At 43.9% G+C, this 19,746-nt stretch overlaps 1 long non-coding RNA gene across 1 annotated transcript in view; it reads left to right on the forward strand.

Moving 5' to 3' along the window:
* The window catches only part of LOC139040053 (uncharacterized), a 32,979-nt gene that overhangs the window by 9,321 nt on the left and 3,912 nt on the right, over positions 1–19,746 (forward strand). The window contains exon 2 of the long non-coding RNA XR_011493851.1: positions 18,721–18,817. This is a non-coding gene — a long non-coding RNA (uncharacterized lncRNA). The remainder of the gene's footprint in view (positions 1–18,720; positions 18,818–19,746) is intronic.

Here is a 19,746-nt window from a genome sequence, read left to right on the forward strand (position 1 = left end):
AACAAATCAATATTTTTGGTTTCGATACCTTGCGCTCGGATTAAGTGATCTTTCCTTGCTCACTGGAGCTCACCTGCCCTGCCTAATCCTTGTCCACATGCCCAGCTGTGCCCCATCCTTACTGAGGAAACTTCCAGAAGACCTTTGACTCCTTGGCATGGCTGAACCCCAGTTTCCTGTCCAATCTATACACTTCTTTCCTTCTCTGAAAGCTAACAAGTTGATTGTTCAATTAACACAACACTTAGACTACTATTAGCTTAAAGTTAATATCTTTTTTTTATTACTGTAATGGAAACTTTAAACCGCTGAAGGTTTTAAATTATTTTTTCATAAAACCTTTGTTTTTTAAAGGTGCACCTGAGCTAACATCTGTTGCCAACCTTCTTCTTCTTCTCCCCAAAGCCCCCCATAGCTGTATATTCTAGCTGTGAGTGCCTCTGGCTGTGCTACGTAGGATACCCCCTCAGCACGGCCTGATGAGCGGCGCCATGTCCAGGCAAAACCCTGGGCAACCAAAGCGGAGCGCGCAAACCTCACCCCTCAGCCACGGGGTTGGCCCCATAAAACCTCTTATAATTACGACTTAGGTAAGCAGAGTCCATCTTTTCATAATTTTTCAACTTGATTAATTTATCCATGTAACAAATATTTATTGAGCATCTACTCTACCCCAGGCCTTGCTGGAGTTAAAATAACCAGCACTTTTAGCAATTACTATGTCCCAGGTACTTCACCTGGGATACCTGAATCTATCCTCACAACTATTACCATTCTCATTTCCCAGATGGTTAACTGAGAAGTTGAGTGCCTTGCCCCGAGGTCCCACGGCTGGCCACAATTCAGCCCCGGGCAGTCTGCTTCTGTCCAGAGCCGGTGCTCATGGGCAGCAGGCAATGCTGCTGGGGCCGCCTTAGGGGAGGATCACTTGTGGGGCCAGCAAGGGCACTAGCACTTGTGAGACAGTGGGGGTTCTTGCCTTAGATGGGGGAGGTTGTGGTCAAGAGAGGGACCCAAAAGGCAGTTCCATTTTGTCTGCTTCTGGGTTCCAGCAGATAAAATAGATAAAAGCAAGAAAACTACGCCTCTGTGCGTGAGTAATTATTTCTGTTAAAACTGACAATAGAGTCTTGGCCTTAACTTGGCTTCTAGGATATTCTTGTGTTTGCACTCCTTCTAGCCACTCCTCCTCTGTCTCCTTTGCCTGCTTGCTGATCCTCCTTCGCCCCAGCTTTCAGCGTCTCAAGGCCTCCAGGCTCTGTCTCAGGCTTCTTTTGCCCTCCCCTCCATCAAAGGTTTAACTCACCATCTGAGCTGTGCGTCTCATTTGGCCCTCCAGACGCTCTCCCCACCCTTCTGCTTCATGCTCGCTAGGTGCTTGCAGGCCGCCCTGGACGCGCTGCAGGAGGCTCCCTTTCCCAGGGCTTCCATTTGGGCTTTGCAGATGGGAGGCACAAGCAGGAGACCAGACAGAGAAAGTGAGGCCACGGTATCTGTTCCCGAGGGGTCACTGAGCTTTGGCAGTGTTCTTTGCCCACATCCACAGCTAGTATCAGGGCCACCCTCTCCACACAGATCTCTCTCCCTTCTCTCTCTCTCTGGCTTCCAGTAACCCTTCAGGCCTAGGAGAATAATGGCTCCCTGTTTGCTGGCCCCCGGATGCTGCATTCTTTTTTATTGATTCCCTTCAACTTTGCCCACACTTTTATAAACAACACCTTTCTTAAACTCTCCTCAAAGTATCCAGCTGGAGCATGTCATCTGTTTCCTGCAGGGGCCTCTGCCTCTCTCTCAATGACTGTCAAATTCATCTCTCCCATCCAGACCAATCTCTGCTGTTTTCTAGAGCTGCACATTCAACTATCCATTTAACCTCTCTACTTGGATTTCTCACAGGTGCCTCAAACTCAAAGCATATCAAGCTGGTGTGCTATAATAAGAAATATATGCGATCTTTGTCCCCACTTTCTGGCACAGAGCTCCTAAGACCCTTGGAATTTCTAAGTGATAAGAGTGATAAAGATGTCCTAACATTCATAACAAATCTCTTTGAACCACACCTGAGTTTATGCTAATGAGGTGACTTTTGGAAAGCACCTAAGATGGGGGCTGTTTGCCGGGGGAACCAAGTGTGCGATTAGAGGACTGGAACGTTCAGTCCCACCGCCCTGACCTCTGGGGAGGGAAGAGGGACCGGACATTGAACGGCCAATGATTTAATCAGTCATGCCTAGGTCATGAAGTCTCCATAAAAACCCAAAATGACGGGGTTCAGAGAGCTTCTGGGTTGGTGAACACCTGGAGATTTGGGGATAGTGGCACGCCTGGAGAGGGCATGAAAGCTCTGTGCCCCTTTCCCATACCTTGCCCTATGCATCTCTTCCATCTGACTGTTCCTGAGTTATATCCTTTTATAATTAACTGGTAACCTAGTAAGTAAAATCTTTCTCTGAGTCCTGTGAGCTGCTCTAGCAACTTAATCGAACCCAAGGAAGGAAGGGGTCACTGGAACCTCCAATCTATAGACCTGTCGCCAGTCCATCCGAAGCTCAGGTGACAGCGTGGGCTTGTGACTGGCATCTGAAGTGAGGAGGTGGCCAATTCTGTAGGTCTGGACCCTTAATCTGTGGAATTTAACACTCTCTCCAGGTAGACAGCGTCAGAATTGAGTTGAACTGAGGGGCATCCAGCTTGTGTCCTGAGAACTGTTTGTTGGATGTGTGGGGAAACACCTCCCACACATACACATTGGAGTTGGGTCCCAGAACCCAAATAGGGCGGATTGGGGATAACCCCCAAAGGGTATAGGGTTTCTTTCGGTGGTGACGAAAATGTTCTAAAAATGAGTTGTAGCGATTATTCAATCTGTTGATATACTAACAACCAATGAATTGCATACTTTAAATAGATGCATTTACAGATTTGTGGTATGTGAAATAAAGCTCTTACCAAAAAAAAACTTTATATGACCCCAAGAGCCAACTTGATCTGGGCCTCATCTGCCTTACCACCTTCGCCTCGTGCCGTGTGCTCCAGCCCAGTTCCTCCAGTGTGCCGCACTCCAGCCTCCTCTGGGCTTTGGTATAGTCCTCTTCACAGAACACTCTTCCCCCACTTCACACAGTCAATTCTCTCCGTTCGCTAAGACTTCCTCAAGGAAACCTCCTTGGCCACCTACCCCCAGCCCAGATCAGGAGTCCTTGCTAAGCCCGTGTATAGCTCCCCCTTTGCTCTCCCTCTCCAGCAAGTGTCAGTTTGCGATTGTTTGAGTCATGTCTGTCTTGCCCCCTAGATTCTAAGCCCCATGAAGGCAGCTCCACGTCTGCTTCCATCACCATTGTACGTGACTTCAGGGCCTAACACAGAATGAGGCCTCAATAAGCCTTTGTCGAATAAGAAATGAAAAATACGCAACTATTCACTGCCAAGCTGGAAAACCAGCTAACGAATTACAGATTCCACTAGCTTAGAGTTCCACAAATGACTCAACAACAAGACATTCTTAGGCACTCCCAACTCAAAATTAGAAGGAGGCTGAAAACCCAGAAGACAGGGCAGGCTTCTATAGACACGTTGGCCTCTTCTCAGAAGAGCTCACTCCCCGGGAGGTAGGGAGCAAACTCTCTCAGCAGCTGATTACTAGGAAGTCATGACTAAGACTTATGGCTGTTTTTCAAGATAGAGATTGACTCTCAAAGGTTCTAGGGTAAGAGAGAGAGTGTGAACCAAATCCCGCTTCAACCCCATGAGCTTTCAGTGTGGGACTTTTGCTTTTTGTTGGCGGTCACAGACCTACTGGTGGCGTAAGCAACAATTACCGCATTGCCTCAACCCCTGTGACTCTCCAGTTCCCTGTCACCTTATGATGACCTTCAACCATCATAAAAGCAGAGAAAACATACACAAAACACCACAGTGGTAACAGAACTCATATTAGACAGTTATACTTAAGCGGTTACGTAAGTACTAGTGCCTTTGATGTCGCTCTTCATCATCGCCGTATATGTTTTTCTTACTTTCCCAGGTTCCCTTTCCAAGGCTATTTGACACTTTGCTGGGTTCACAGCAATTTTGTTCCTATATCTTCACAGGGTTATAGGAATATTCAGAACCAAGAGAAAAAAGAGTAATATCTCTGAGCAGCCAAGGTTCGGACTCTGCATTGTAAATCACTGGATTCTGGACCAAGATATGGACCTAGTCCCACTTTCCAATCCAAGCTCCCATTTTCTATTTAAACTTACTTCATACATCAATAAGATTCTTTAAATTCATCCCTTGGAACCTGATGACTGTCACCAAAATAGTACATTCTACAGTTTTGCTTAGCCATATCCCTCGGTCTTATCATTCAGATATGCAGTATTGACCAGATCTGTTGCAATTATTAAAAACGTATATATGCCTTATCGTATCTCATCATAATTAAGAGTGAGCTCTGGAGGTTTCACCTCTCCTCTATAGAATATTTGGGTAATTCTTCATCTTGGAAAACTCTGGGGTTGGTCAACTATGAGAGCCCCTCACGCACACATATTTTCTGTTTATTGTGTGTGGGCACCAGTCTTGACCAGTCTTTCCTTTTCTTGGTACGATTTCTACCTTTTTCCAGAACCATTCGTCTCATATTAATTTCTTAAATTCACACTTTCCTGGTTACACAGTAAAAAATGTAAGACCTATTTATTTAATTTTGAAAAATTCATATTTATTGACACTCTTCTGTTAATTAAAATGAAAGTATTCTAGTCTATTTGTCCTTTGAATAAATCATATATCAACTTTTTGGTTTTGATGTCTTTCACATGTTCATCTTATTTCAGTTACTCATAGTTATTTTTTCCTCTTTTTTTATTTTTATTTTTTAAAGATAGGCACCTAAGCAAACATCTGTTGCAAGTCTTTTCTTCTCCTTCTTCTTCTTCTTCTTCTTCTTCTCCCCAAAGCCCCCCAGTACATGGTTGCATATCCTAGCTGTAGGTCCTTCTGGCTCTGCCATGTGGGACGCTGCCTCAGCATGGCTTGATGAGGGGTGCCATATCCATTTTATTTTTTAAGGATTGGCACACTGAGCTGACACTGTTGCCAATCTTCTGTTTTCTTCTTCTTCCTCTCCTTCCCTTTTTCCCTCCCCTTCCCCTTCTTATTCTTCTCCCTGAAGCCCCCCAGTACATGGTTGTATATTCTAGTTGTGGGTCCTTCTAGTCGTGGCATGTTGGACGCCACCTCAGCATGGCTTGATGAGCGGTGCCATGTCTGCACCCAGGATCTGAACGGGCGAAACCCTGGGCCGCTGAAGCGGAGCATGCGAACTTAACCACTTGGCCACAGAGCCAGCCCCTATTTCTCCCTTTTTGATGTCAAAATTGTTGCAGTTTGTTCAGCAGCTTCCTTATCCTTCCACCACTACCTGCCCGAAATCTTCGTTTTCTAGGTCCATTCTAAATTTTCTTTGCACCAAGATGCAGAATCATTCTCCAAGATGTTTCCATTTCTTTTAGTGAGAGGGAGTTGGCAGAAGTGCTGCTGTGAATGGGCTGCAGTCAGGGTCAGAACCAAGGAAACGTATTTCTGCTAAAGGTCATGAGTTCACAGTAATTTTTCTAATGGAAACTTACTTTTTTTTCCCAATATGTCTTTTAATTTACCTTATCTACAATAGTGTATTTCTGCTTAAAGTTTTAATCTCTCATCTGCAATGTAATTGTATTTCCTTCTCTTGTATTCCTCATATGTCTTGCCAACTACCATTATGCCATACCTTCGTTGACAATGGTGTCTGTTGGGTTGGTCTTTTTTTTTTTTTTTTGAGGAAGATTAGCCCTGAGCTAACATCTGCCACCAACCCTCCTCTTTTTGCTGAGGAAGACTGGCCCTGAGCTAACATCTGTGCCCATCTTCCTCTACTTTCTATGTGGGACACCTATCACGGCATGGCTCGATGAGAGGTGCCATGTTCGCACCCGGGATCCGAACCAGCGAAGCAGAAAGTGCGAACTTAACCGTTGCGCCACTGGGCTGGCCCTGGGTGGGTCTTCTTACTCTAGGTCATGAACCTATCCTTCCATAAACAGCAGGAAACACAACCCCCCAACACACCCACATACATGCAGATACACACACACACACACACACACACACACTGACCAGAGCCAGCATTCTTTTCATGTGCATTTTTCGAGGCAGCCTTCTGACAGCCAGACATCCTTCTAAGATAGTGAATTCTTCTGGAATAAAATCATAACTGAGAGAGTTTCAAGGAACATTTTGTTTTTGTTATTATTTGCTGAGCTGACATTTGGGAAGCTGACATTTATTCTCGCAGGATATTTTAATTTAATTTGGAAAAATTATAGTTCTTGCCTTTTCTAGTTAGAAAAGTATCACACAAAGGAATTATAAAGAAGATCATTTCCCTAAGAAGTGTTGGAAACTCCTGAAAAGTGTAAGGTGAAAATAAAAATCAGTCCAATCTCATTTCCCAGAAATAACTCCTGCTTATATTTTGAAATAAAAAATATTGGATGTAACAAAAATAAGTCAACTTGGAACTGAAAGAGCTCCTGAACTTCAGACAAATATTTCATCAGAGACATTAGAGATTTCTGTAAAGGTTAAAAAAAATGTGAGCAATATGAAGAGTTTGTTGGACCACTATGCTTTTCTTTTCTTTTCTTTTTTGAGGAAGATTAGACCTGAGCTAACATCTTCCTCCTCTACTTTATATGTGGGATGCCTACCACAGCATGGCTTGCCAAGCAGTGTCATGTCCATACCCAGGATCCGAACCGGCGAACCCCGGGCCACCAAAGCAGAACGTGCGAAGTTAACCACTGAGCCACTGGGCCAGCCCCTATGCTTTTCTTTTTTAACCCCTAAGTTATAGAGTTTTAATGAAAAGTCATCAATGGCGGTTTAATTCTGATTTAAAAGTATGCATTTATGAGAAAATGTCTCCTGAGTTAAAATATCCTTACAATCAAAATGGCAGAGTGAAAATTGTGGGATCCCAAAGTCTCAGGCTTTCTCTAATTTTTTTTCTTTTTTGTTTACTATACTTTTTTTTTTAAGCTAATGTTTCTTAATGAGAAATATTTGTTTCCAGGTAGTTAAACTTAGTCAACTGTTCCATAAAAATCAGAAGATCTCTCTGATACAAACCAGATAATCAAAAGCCTATTTTTTAAAATTAAAAAGAAAAATTTAATAGTGCAGGCCCAGTGGCATAGTGGTTAAGTTTGTGAGTTCCTCTTTGGTGGCCCAGGGTTCATGGGTTCGGATCCCAGGTGCAGATCTACACACCGTTCATCAAGCCATGCTGTGGCAGCATCCCACGTACAAAATAGAGGAAGACTGGCACAAATGTTAGCTCAGCAACAATCTCCCTCAAGGGAAAATAGGAGGATTGGCAACAGATGTTAGCTCAGGGCCAATCTTCCTTATCCGAAAAAAAAAAAAATTTTAAGATCAAAGCCTACCTTTAGGTTCATTCTCCAAGAGAAAAGAATAGAAAAAACTGAGCCATAAGCACAGTTTCCAGGGCTGCACCAGAAAAGACACATTGCCTGCACAGAGCTCCCCAAGTGCCCCTGCTGTCCTGGCGCCTCCCTCAGGACCCTCCCAACACAGCCACAGCAATGAAGGACCTAGCAACGGGCTCCCAGGGCCCTGCTCCAGGGCGTCAGTTCCAGCCGCTCCCTGATTGGCACCACCCTTCAAGCCCAGGAATGGTCCTTCACTCCTCTCTCTCTCACTCCCACATCCCATGGGTCAGGAAGTCCCAATGGCTTTATCTTCAAGTATATCCAGGCCCACCACTTCTCACCTGGATTCAAGCCATCAGCTTCTCTCACCTGGATTATAGCACTAGCCTCAACAGAGTAGTAGCAGCAATTATTTTTAAATGAAAGTCAGACCCTGGCCCATGTGCTTAAAACACTTCAGGAGGTGGACTGTCACTCAGAGTAAGAGCTGTACTCCTCACAGGGGCCCACAAGGCCCCTTACCTCTCTAAGCCACTATCACTCCAGCCATTCCAGCTCATTGCCTTCCTAGCAGGCCAGGCACACTCCAGCCTTAGGGCTTGGCACCAGCTCCTCCCTCTGCCCCCAGACTCTGCCCTCACATCCCTCCGTGCCTGCTGCCCTCACCTCCATCATCTTGCTCAATTCTCATCTCCTCAGTAAAGCCTTCCATGATGTCCCTATTTAAAATTTCCACCCGCCCTACCACCTTCCTCTCCCCTCCGACCCTCTGCATTCCCAATTCTCCTTCCCTCCCCTTCTACCTTTTTTCTTTTGTGTTTACTTATTGATTTTATTTATTGTTTATCCTGTGCCTGCATCACTAAAATATAAAGTCTACTAGGGCAAGAATTGTTGTTTTGTTCACAGATGTATTCCAAGCACCTAAAATAGTCCCTGGCATATGGTAGGCATCAGTAAATGTTGGTTGAAAGTGATCAGTGTTCTAGCCATAACTGTTGGTAAATAATTTGAATACATCTAAAAATATCCTGTTGGGGCCGGCCCCGTGGCCAAGTGGTTAAGTTCATGCGCTCCACTTCAGCAGCCCAGGGTTTTGCTGGTTCAGATCCGGGGGGCGAACATGGCACCGTTCATCAGGCCATGCTGAGGTGGCATCCCACGTGTCCCACATGCCACAACTAGAAGGACCCACAACTAAAATATACAACCATGTACCAGAGGGTTTTGGGGAGAAAAAGGAAAACCAAAATCTTTAAAAATATCCTGTAAAACTGCCCTGTAAAAGGCAGTCAAAGGAAAAAGAAACAACAAAGCACATCATGGGGAAACCATTGTGATTAGCAACTGTTGTAAATCCAAAATGATTGTACACGAAATGAGAGCATCTGCCAGTCCCACTGCTCCCTCACCCCCACCCCAAACTACCCGACTAAAGGAGGCTCAGCCTTGGTGGTCTAGAAAATGCTGCTCCTTCTGTTTCATCATTTCTCAAATTCATTTCAACATTATGGCTTGCTTTGAGAAAAAGATATAAAAGGAATCCAAATAGGCAATGAAGAAGTGAAACTCTCGCTGTTTGCAGATGACATGATTTTTTATATAGAAAACCCCAAAGAATCCATCAGAAAACTATTAGAAATAATTGACAACTACAGCAAAGTTGCAGGGTACTAAGTCAACTTACAAAAATCAGTAGCATTTCTACACACCAATAACGAACTAACAGAAAGAGAACTCAAGAATACAATCCCATTTACAATTGCAACAAAAAGACTAACATATCTAGGAATAAATTTAACCAAGAAGGTGAAAGACCTATACAAGGAAAACTATAAGACATTACTGAGAGAAAGCGATAACGACATAAAGAATTGGAGAGATATTCCATGCACACGGATTGGAAGAATAAACAGAGTTAAAATGTCCATACTACCTAAAGCAATCTACAGATTCAGTGCAATCCCAATCATAATCCCAATGACATTCTTCATGGAATTAGAACAAAGAATCTTAAAATTCACATGGGGCAACAAAAGACCCCGAATAGCCAAAGCAACCCTGAGAAACAAGAACAAAGCTGGAGGCATCACAATCCCTGACTTCAAACATATTACAAAGCTACAGTAATCAAAACAGCATGGAACTGGTACAAAAACAAGTACACACATCAATGGAACAGAATTAAAAGCCCAGAAATAAAACCACACATCTATGGACAGCTAATTTTCAACAAAGGAGCTGAGAACATACAATGGAGAAAGGTAAGTCTCTTCAATAAATCGAGTTGGGAAAACTGGTTAGCCACATACAAAAGAATGAAAGTAGACCATTATCTTTCTCTATACACAAAAATAGACTCAAAATGGACCAAAGTCTTGAAGGTAAGACCTGAAACCATAAAACTTCTAGAAGAAAATACAGGCAGTGCACTCTTTGACATCAGTCTTAAAAGGATCCTTTCGAATACCACGTCTTCCCAGACAAGCGAGACAAAAGAGAAATAAATAAGTGGGACTTCATCAGACTAAAGGGCTTCTGGATGGCAAAGGAAACCAGGATCAAAACGAAAAGACAACCCACCAACTGGGAGAAAATATTTGCAAATCATATATGCAACAAGGGGTTAATCTCCATTATATATAAAGAACTCACACAACTGAACTACAAAAAATCAAACAACCCAATCAAAAAGTGGGCAGAGGGGGCTGGCCCAGTGGTGTAGTGGTTGGGTTTGCAAACTCCACTTCAGCGGCTGGGGGTTCACCAGTTCAGATCCTGGGCACAGACCTACACACCACTCATCAAGCCATGCTGTGGCCACGTCCCACGCAGTGGGGCTGGAGGGACTTGCAGCTGGGATGTGCAGCTGAGTGCTGGGGTTTTGGGGAGAGAAAAATGAAAAAAGAGGAGGATTGGCAACAGATGTTGGCTTAGGGGCAATCTTCCTCCCCACCTCCCCCCAAAAAATGTAGGCAGAGGGTATGAACAGACATTTTTCCAAACAAGATATACAGGTGGCCAACAGGCACATGAAAAGATGCTCAACATCACTAGTCATCAGGGAAATGCAAATCAAAACTACACTTAGATATTACTTATGCCTGTTAGAATGGCTATAATCACCAAGACAAAAAATAACAAATGTTGGAGAGGATGTGGAGAAAAGGGAACCCTTATCCACTGCTGGTGGGAATGCAAACTGGTGCGGCCACTATGGAAAACAGTATGGAGAGTTCTCAAAAAATTAAAAACAGAAATACCATATGACCCAGCCATCCCACTACTGGGTGTTTAATCCAAAGAATTTGAAATCAACAATACAAAAAGACTTACACACCCTTATGTTCATTGCAGCATTTTTCACAACAGCCAAAACATGGAAGCAACCCAAGTACCCACTGCCCGATGAATGGATAAAGAAGATGTGGTGTATATATACAATGGCATACTAATCAGCCATAAAAAAGACAAAATTGTCCCACATGGATGGACCTGGAGGGTATTATGTCAAGTGAAATAAGCCAGATAGAGAAAGGCAAACACCATATGATTTCACTCATTTGTGGAAGATAAACAAACTTGCGGACAAACAGAACATTTAAGTGGTTACCAGGAGGAAGGAGGTTGGGGGTGGGCACAAGGGGTGTAGGGGTACATTTATATGGTGACTGACAAATAATAATATACAACTTAAATTTTACAATGTTATAAACTATTATGACCTCAATAAAAAAAAGATAATAAGGGGGAAAAAACTACAATGAGATACCACGTCATGCCCATCAGAATGGCTATAATTAACAACACAGGAAATAACAAGTGCTGGAGAGGAGGTGGAGATGAGGAAACTCTCATACACTGCTCGTGGGAGTGCAAACTGGTGTGGCTACTATGGAAAACAGTATGGAGATTCCTCAAAAAATTAAGACTAGAACTACCATACCACCCAGCTATTCCACTGCTGGGTATTTATCCAAAGAACATGAAAACTCAAATGCATAAAGATTCATGCACCCCTATGTTCATTGCAGCATTGTTCACAATAGCCAAGACTTGGAAGCAACCTACGTGCCCATCAAGGGATGAACGGATAAAGAAGATGTGGTATATATACACAATGGAATACTAATCAGCCATAAAAAATGATGAAATCTGGCCATTTGTGACAACATGGATGGACCTTGAAGATATTATGCTAAGTGCAATAAATCAGAGGAAGAAAGTAAAATATTATATGATCTCACCCCTAAATAGAAGATAAAAACAACAACAAACAAACACATAGAGACAGAGATTGGACTGGTGGTTACCAGAGGGGAAGGGGGGAGGGAGGAGGGAAAAAGGGGTGATTAGGCACACGTGTGTGATGATGGATTGTAACTAGTCTTCGGGTGGTGAACATGATGTAATCCACACAGAAATCGAAATACAATGATATACACCTGAAATTTATATAATGTTATACACCAATGTTTACCACAATGAAAATAAAATAAAAATAAAATAAAATTACGGCTTGCTTTGTTTTCAGACCATGACTTTCTTGAACAGTGGATCTTTTTGGTTTTCTTCGAAGTTTCTAATTGTCTTTCCCTTTTCTCCTTGGAAGATATGACATACACCTTCAGCTCATCAAGGACTTCAGTGTTCGTTGTCATGTGACACAGCTGTTATATCATAGCACCTTCACCTACAGTCCTTGCTTAGCTTTGCTGTTTCTTATAGCCTATGTTGTCCTCTTTCTTGAACTCTTCTTTTGCCAGAGTTCATCCAACAAATCCAATCCAATCCAATCCAATATTGTTTTTTCTAGAAAGGGAGCACAGGCCGTAACCTGTCTGAGTCCTTGTCTGTCTACCAGCATCCCTATTTTGCTCATCTCTAGAATCATGTCAAGCTTTAAACTCCAGGTGACTGCTGATGCCATCAGAGGCCAGTCTTTGCAGCCACAACTTTCCTCATATGTTGTGCAAGCTCCCTCTGCATCCTCGTATCCATCTTCTCACAGTGGCCACGGAACCACGTAGAAACAGTTGAAGCCAGCTCTCCAAGATAGATACACTCTATGCTTTAAGAAATGGTGAACAAATTCAACGTGTATCCACCAGGTTAAATTAGGAACTCGTCAGCACATCTTGCCATGAAAGCCTATTGTGAGGATTTTATAAAAACAAATCACCCATTGATTTATGGGGGACATCTAGATTCTTATAAAGTAAATTTAATTAGAAAGCAAAGGATAACTAAATGAGCCAGAAATATGGAACGTCATTGTTCCACTCTATCAACAATCAAAAGTTGAAAGAGCTGTAGAGTCAAGAAGCTGAAAAAAATGAGTTAAACATGCATAATTTCAGGAAGACGGAGAAAATTTGAGAGACAGCCTGGAGATAACATTCAAGCCCCAGTTTTAAAAAAGATGAAGAAAATACAAAAATGTTGTCTGTTGTCTCGTAGCCATTGATAGAATCAGTACAAAGGAATTCAGAGAAAGCCTTGGAAATGGGAACAACAAATACTGTTTTCTGAATTGTTAGGACCCAGCAGAATCTCTGGTCTTGGTGGAGTTAAATGCATAAAATATGAAGCATCAATTTAATCAGAGAAGGGTTAAAACTCTCAAAAACACAAAAGACAGATCATTTCCAGAAGGCCACATCTCGTCTCTTGATCCTCTGCTTGCATTTTGGGAAACGTCTGATTACTCCACATCCCACAGACAAGGGAACAGGATGATTAGAAGCCTTCCTTCAGGCTGGCTGAATGAGCAGAGGCTCTTTTATCCTTCTTTTTTCTGGCAGAGGCCTCAGGAACCACAGGCTTGCAGCACCCCCTGCTGTCAAACTGCAAAAGACGGTGCCTGGATGCTGGGACTGAGGCTGCCACGGGATTCTGGTTTGGAGCAAGAAGCAAATTACAAGAGCAGAAGAAATTCAAAATTAGTTTTCATGTAAAACGTCAGGATGAGTTACTTTGGCTGGTAACAGACACCAAAGACAAAGCAAAGAAAAACGGGGCAGCTGAACTTTTCCAGAGAGGCAGTTTTTCAGCTGAGTGGAAATCACCAATTCACTCACACCAAGGTTCCAAAATAGGAAAAATACCCTTTTTCTAGCACCATTTGTGAAACACATGTAATACTGTCTCCATAGAGAGCGAGCCCAGAGTAACAGAAAATGCGGAGAAACGCAGGCTTAGAATTAAATGTAGGGAATCAGGAGCTTTCTTCTGGACCCCAAAAGGATAACCCCCCAGCTCTTCAGTTCCAGCACTATAATGCATGTACCTGCTCTAACAGAGGCAAAATTAAAGGCCACATGGCAACATCATAATGGAAGTTTTTCACTTCTATTTATAGCTTGCTTATTGGATCCTTTTTCCTTGCCAAAAACACCAGACAGCCTGAAGATCCTTAAATGCCCCTGTCCTGAAATCACTTATTTAACCATGAGAGAGATGCTAGCTTATGAAAGAAAAGATATTGGTCACATACATAATTTGCGTGATCTTTTAAAGTATATAGTAGACACACCAAGAGGCCACACAGCACAGTGATTAGACAGATGGACTCGGGAGCCAGGCTGCTGGTTCAAAGATATACCCTGCCATTTACTAGCTGAGTGACCTCAGGCAAGCTCTTTACCTCTCTGTGCCTCAGTATCCTCATCCGTAAAATGGGGATGACAACAAGATCTATCTCATGGGGTTGTTATGAGAATTAAACAAGTTGATAATTATAAGGTGATTTGAACAATGCCTGGAAGAAGTATATAAAAGTATTGGTTTAATATCAACCAATAATTTAACAATACCACACAATAATAAAATAAAAATTGTGCAGTGGCACTGAAGTTGGCTTTTCACTACTTGGAATTGCAATTGGCAGAGGTTTCTATCAAGCACACCTTCCCCGTGTTCATGAGGTCTTTTTCAGACAATTGTGTCTTCGTCACTCTCTTTCTGCTGCGGTGTAACACAGGGTTTGCCTTCTGATAACGGGGAGGCAGGTGGGCCTCTGGGAATCAGAAGAAATGGACTAGCAGGGGCAGGAGAGGCTCATTTGGATGAAGAGCAACAGGAGTTCCATGTCTGTCTGTTTGCCTCCTTGTAGCAGTCACATAAAAGGTGCCCAAAGCATGGATGACTCATAGATAAATCCAGCAGCCTCTTCAAGGCCATGGTCACCTTCTGGGCCTGAGGACAATTCACAGCTCCAGAATTTCTATAACGAAGGGTCTCAGTGATTACCATCTGGTTGGAAGGGAAACAAACTAGTTTTTTGTTTTGGGGGTTTTTTTGGGTGAGGAAGATTGGCCCTCAGCTAACATCTGCGCCAATCTTCCTCTGTTTCGTATGTGGGACACCACCACAGCATGGCTTGATGAACTGTGTGTGGGTCCACACCTGGGATCCAGGCCCATGAATCCCTGGCCATTGAAGCAGAGCACACGAACGTAACCACTATGCCACCCTGCAGTCCCAACAAACTAGTTTTGCTTGCCTAGTAAGCACACTGCTTCATCTGAGATGGCCTGGATGCTGGAGGTCATGAGGGGACTAAATTCTCCCCAAGCCTCCTTTGTCGCTACCACAACCCTCCCCTGCTCTCCTCCCCCCTTATTTTCTTTCATTTCACCCTGTTCTTTTCTTCTTTGACTTAACAAAATGTATAATTTTACATTTATTTGCTTGTCCCTTTCCTGTCTTTCTTCTGCATGGCCGTAAATGCCGTCAGAACACTGACCGCAGCCGCATCATTCACCAGTGTGGCCTCGTTCTTAGAACAGTGTCCAGAACACACCACACTCTCAATAAACATCTATTAAATAAATGAACAAATGAATTCTGTGATTTTTTATGCACAAGTCAACAACAATAAAAACAGATGATATGAAAGGAAGAGGGACTTTCATTTCCACAGAAGAAAACGTTGCCTCTTCCCTTATTTCTGAAACACTTGGCTTTGAGGTTGGTGTTTGAAGACAATATTTACCAGCAAGACTTGGCTGCAGGTCGCTCCTGCAGGGAGTTATGAAAGGGCTCAGCAAAAGCAAGAGAAGGCTGCCCTGTGAGCACCTCTTCCGCTCTGGACACAGGCCCAGGTCGGTTAACTAAGACTCGCTCTTGTTCCTTAAAGTTGAGAGCCTGGCACTCTGCCAGCAGTAGTCTGCACAGAAGGTGCAGACATTTCTAGAGAAAGAAGGAAACTTCTCTGTCATTTTTCCCAGATAGCCCTGGTTGCCCTCCATCAAGGGCGCTTTAGTCACCGTTTGGACCAAATTCAGCGAAGAAATGGGAGACACAGAAGCCTTCTGCAAGAGTTTTTCATTAGAGTGTGTTGAGCTGTCTGTTTTCCCAGCAAGGCCCTGGAGTTTATTTAAGTTCCTTTTAAGGAAAACACCTGGCATTCTAGCATAGCTTGGCCGACCCACTGGTTTCCACTCAGGACTGAAGGGTGGGATGGGGCTACAGGACATTGGGGCACAGTGCCTTCCTGACTTCAGTGTGTCCCCTGCTCTGTGTCTGTCCTTCATCTTTCATACTAACATGTGACCCACATCCTATCTGTGCACATCCGGTCACACAGGACACCCTCACCTTGGTGCAAGCCGCAACGTCTACATCTTCAGTGACTAATGGATACTTAAGTCATAAAACTTTCTTAGAAGACAAGAAGGTGCCCCTTCTCACTATTTCTACGCTGTAAGAGTGGGTTATAATAGCGTTCCAGAATACACAATCTATGTATGTATGTATATGTACATAAAACTCTATCACTTTTTGTGCGACTTGATAAAATATTTATTATTCTGTTTGTGCTCATTTGACGCTACTCTGACAGACGATTAAACTCATTCTGCTTTGTTTTCCGGTAAACCTCAGGAAGGACAGTCCACCCATGCCCTGAACACAAACTGCTCCTCTCCCCTCTCCCCAGGCTACTGGATTAGGGCCCTTTGACAGGCGTGAATGACATTACCAGTCCAAAAATGCTCCCTCATTTTCCCTTTGTTTACACAACTAATTAATGTTTTTCACATAATTTGCTCAAGTGTTTATATATTTTCCTAATTGAGTTATTTCGGAAAGTTCCATCTTTCTTAGGACACCGTGTTCACATCCTCATTTTCAGGTCAAGAAACAGAAGCTCAGGGGGAGTCTCCACAGGGAGACCAGACCCCTTGGTTTGCCTGGGACAGTCCGGGTTTGTGACTGGGGTGCTGGCATCATGTGTGGAGCACTCGTTTCACTCTCAGAAGCGCCCACATTTGGATCATACGTGATACGGTGACTCTAGGCCTACGTGACCAGAATCCAGCTGAGTGGTGGCAAGCAAGGGTGGCCTCCAACCCATTGCTCTGACACCCTGATGAAACAGAAACACAAAGGGACAGAGGGAGATCTCACACACAGAGAAAATGAATTCACGTGGGTCTCTGTTCAAGGGGATCTGCCTGAGTCCTCCTGTAAGTAAGGAACCTTCTATGAAGCAAAGACGACTTGCCCGCCTCCCACCGGTGAACCCATTTTGTCCTGCATGATTTCTATATTATGGTTTTGTCTTAAAACATGACACCTATTTGAGAAAAGCAGGATGCAGAGGAGTGTACAGTATGTGCCATTTATGTTTCAAAAGAGGCAAGATTGATACACATCTATGAAAAAATACTACCAGAGGATGCATGAGAAGTTGATAACAGTGGTTGTCTCCGTCAAGGGGAACTGGGTGGCTCAGGGGCAGGGTTGTGGGAAGACTTTTTTTTTGAGGAAGATTTGCCCTGAGCTAACTGCTGCCAATCCTCCTCTTTTTGCTGAGGAAGACTGGCCCTGAGCTAACATCCATGCCCATCTTCCTCCTTTTTATATGTGGGACGCCTACCACAGCATGGCGTACAAAGTGGTGCCATGTCCGCACGTGGGATCCGAACCAGCGAACCCCGGGCAGCCAAAGCAGAATGTGCGCACATAAGCGCTGAGCCACCAGGCCGGCCCCAAGGGGAAGACTTTTACAAAACACATTTTAAAAATCTCCTGATGATGCTTAGGCCTAGTGATGCAGCATCAATGCCTAAATTTTGCCTCAGAAACTCAAATTCCCCTTCCTTCTGGCCACCTCCTTGCAGCCCAGCTCTCCCACCAATCCATCTCCTGGACCCAGCTGAGGCCCTCCAACTCCAGGGTCCTGTCCTTCACATGTAGGCTGCCTTCTGGCTTTCAATCTTACCAGACAAGCTGTTTCAGCTTCTTTCACTTTCAGAGAAGACTCATTAGACCTTGTCATTCTCTCCTTAAGGTCCCTTGAAACATGAGGAAAAAAGGATTCCCCACCAAAGCTGGATTGTCCCAGAGGCCCATTCTATGAAACTTCACTTCTCTTTCAGCAAACCACGTTTATGGCCAGAAGCTCATTTCATGATGCTCCTCTCAGAGTTGGAGGAAGAATACGGAAGCAGCTGCCCACAGGCGCAGCCAGTTTATCCCCCCTAGGTGGCAGTTTTCTCCTTCTTTTTCTTGTGTCATTTCATCCTGGCTATCTATGCCTTGACTATTTGTTCTGGCTAAAGTTAACTGTGGCTGGATCTGAGTGTTAGGTTGATTTCAGCTTAAGATCTTAATTACAAAGGTTAGCAATTTTTGCCAACACCAACAGAGAGCTCATTCACCAGTTGAGGGGCTAAATATTTACCACCGAAAGTGGCAGCGTCGGATTTTGGCCCATCATTGACTCAGCTGTCTTAACTGCTCACGTGTAACGGGAGTTTGTGCACTACTTGGAGGATGGGTACAAGGTCACCCGGGTTATGAGTTTTGAGGCAGTGGGCTGCCGCAGGAAGAGGTTGCACAAAAGTTCAGGGACGAGACTCCTACTGGGGCTCTACCATTGAGTGGCATACCTTTGGACAATTCACTTAAGTTTATCTCCTTTAATGGTTAAAATGGTAAATGTTATGTTATGTTTATTTCACCACAATAAAGAAAAAAGAGTTTATCTCCTCATTTGTCAGATCAGATTGTCAATCTCTAAGTTTCCTTCCAGGCCTGGAATTCTGTTTTGACTCTGCGACCTTAGTTAGGACAGTCCTAGAAAGACCTGGAATCTAGTTGGAAAATTGGGAATTAGTACTGGACAGCTCCTAAAATTGGGATTGTGTTTAGAAAAGAGGTAATTTGTGAATAAATGTTTCCTCTTGCAAAGACTGAAAGGGATATCACTAATTTCCTGGTTTCACAGACTACATTTTTATTCATTTGTACCCCGAACTTCCTACCAGTATGATATCACAGCACGTGGAATCCCTGAACTTCACCAGAAGACCCAGGATTCAACTGTAAGTTTGAACGTGAAGGGTCAGCACAACTCCAAACATCATGACTGACATGCTCTGTGGGGGAAAATGCAAGGGCTGTTTGGGGGGATTTGCCTACATTTTGAAATGGAATGGCGCATTAAAAATTACTTGTTTTGGCGCTGGCCCAGTGGCACAGCGGCGAAGTTCGCACATTCTGCTACAGCAGCCCGGGGTTTGCTGGTTCGGATCCCAGGTGCAGACTTAGGCACCGTTTGGCAAGCCATGCTGTGGCAGCATCCCACATATGAAGTAGAGGAAGATGGGCACAGATGTTAGCTCAGGGCCAGTCTTCCTCAAAAAGAAAAATTACTTGTTAAATTTGAAACTAACCTTTTTAAGTAACTACCTCAGGAGCTTATTGCACTATGGTACTAATTACGCACCATTGGCACCTAACCTGCCAGAACTTCCTTATCTATAAAATAAGGTGGTTGCACTAAACCAATGGGTTTCAAATGGTGCCCTGTGGCTCCATGGGGGGCCTGAGGGTCTTCCTAAGGGCTCGCAAAACTCCAAGCCTCCACTCCCTGTTCCAAGCAGATCAGCGCAGCTTTCACCCATTTCTATATTGGGCTTCTGTATGAAGACCTCATGAAGAAAGGCTGCCTTCATTTAAACTGAAAAGCTTGGAAGCCACTGCACGAGGTCACCACTCAACTCCTTCCACCAAAACTCTTTGAAGCCATGCTCCCTGCCTGCCTCAGTTTCTCTAGCATGAACAGCAGCAGACTTCCTCAGGTGGGAATTTTACCTGAATAAAGTCCTTGTGTGAACAAGGAGATGAATCCCTAAGCTGAAGCTATTTGCCAGTAGCCGCTGGGCTCAAAAGCCGCCTCCCTTGGGCTCAATCATAGCTCCAAATAACTCGGGAAAGCACACAGGACGCCCGCACCCACAGCCGCAGCAGC

This window comes from Equus asinus, chromosome 13, assembly GCF_041296235.1.
Source record: "Equus asinus isolate D_3611 breed Donkey chromosome 13, EquAss-T2T_v2, whole genome shotgun sequence".
Lineage (NCBI taxonomy): Eukaryota > Metazoa > Chordata > Mammalia > Perissodactyla > Equidae > Equus > Equus asinus.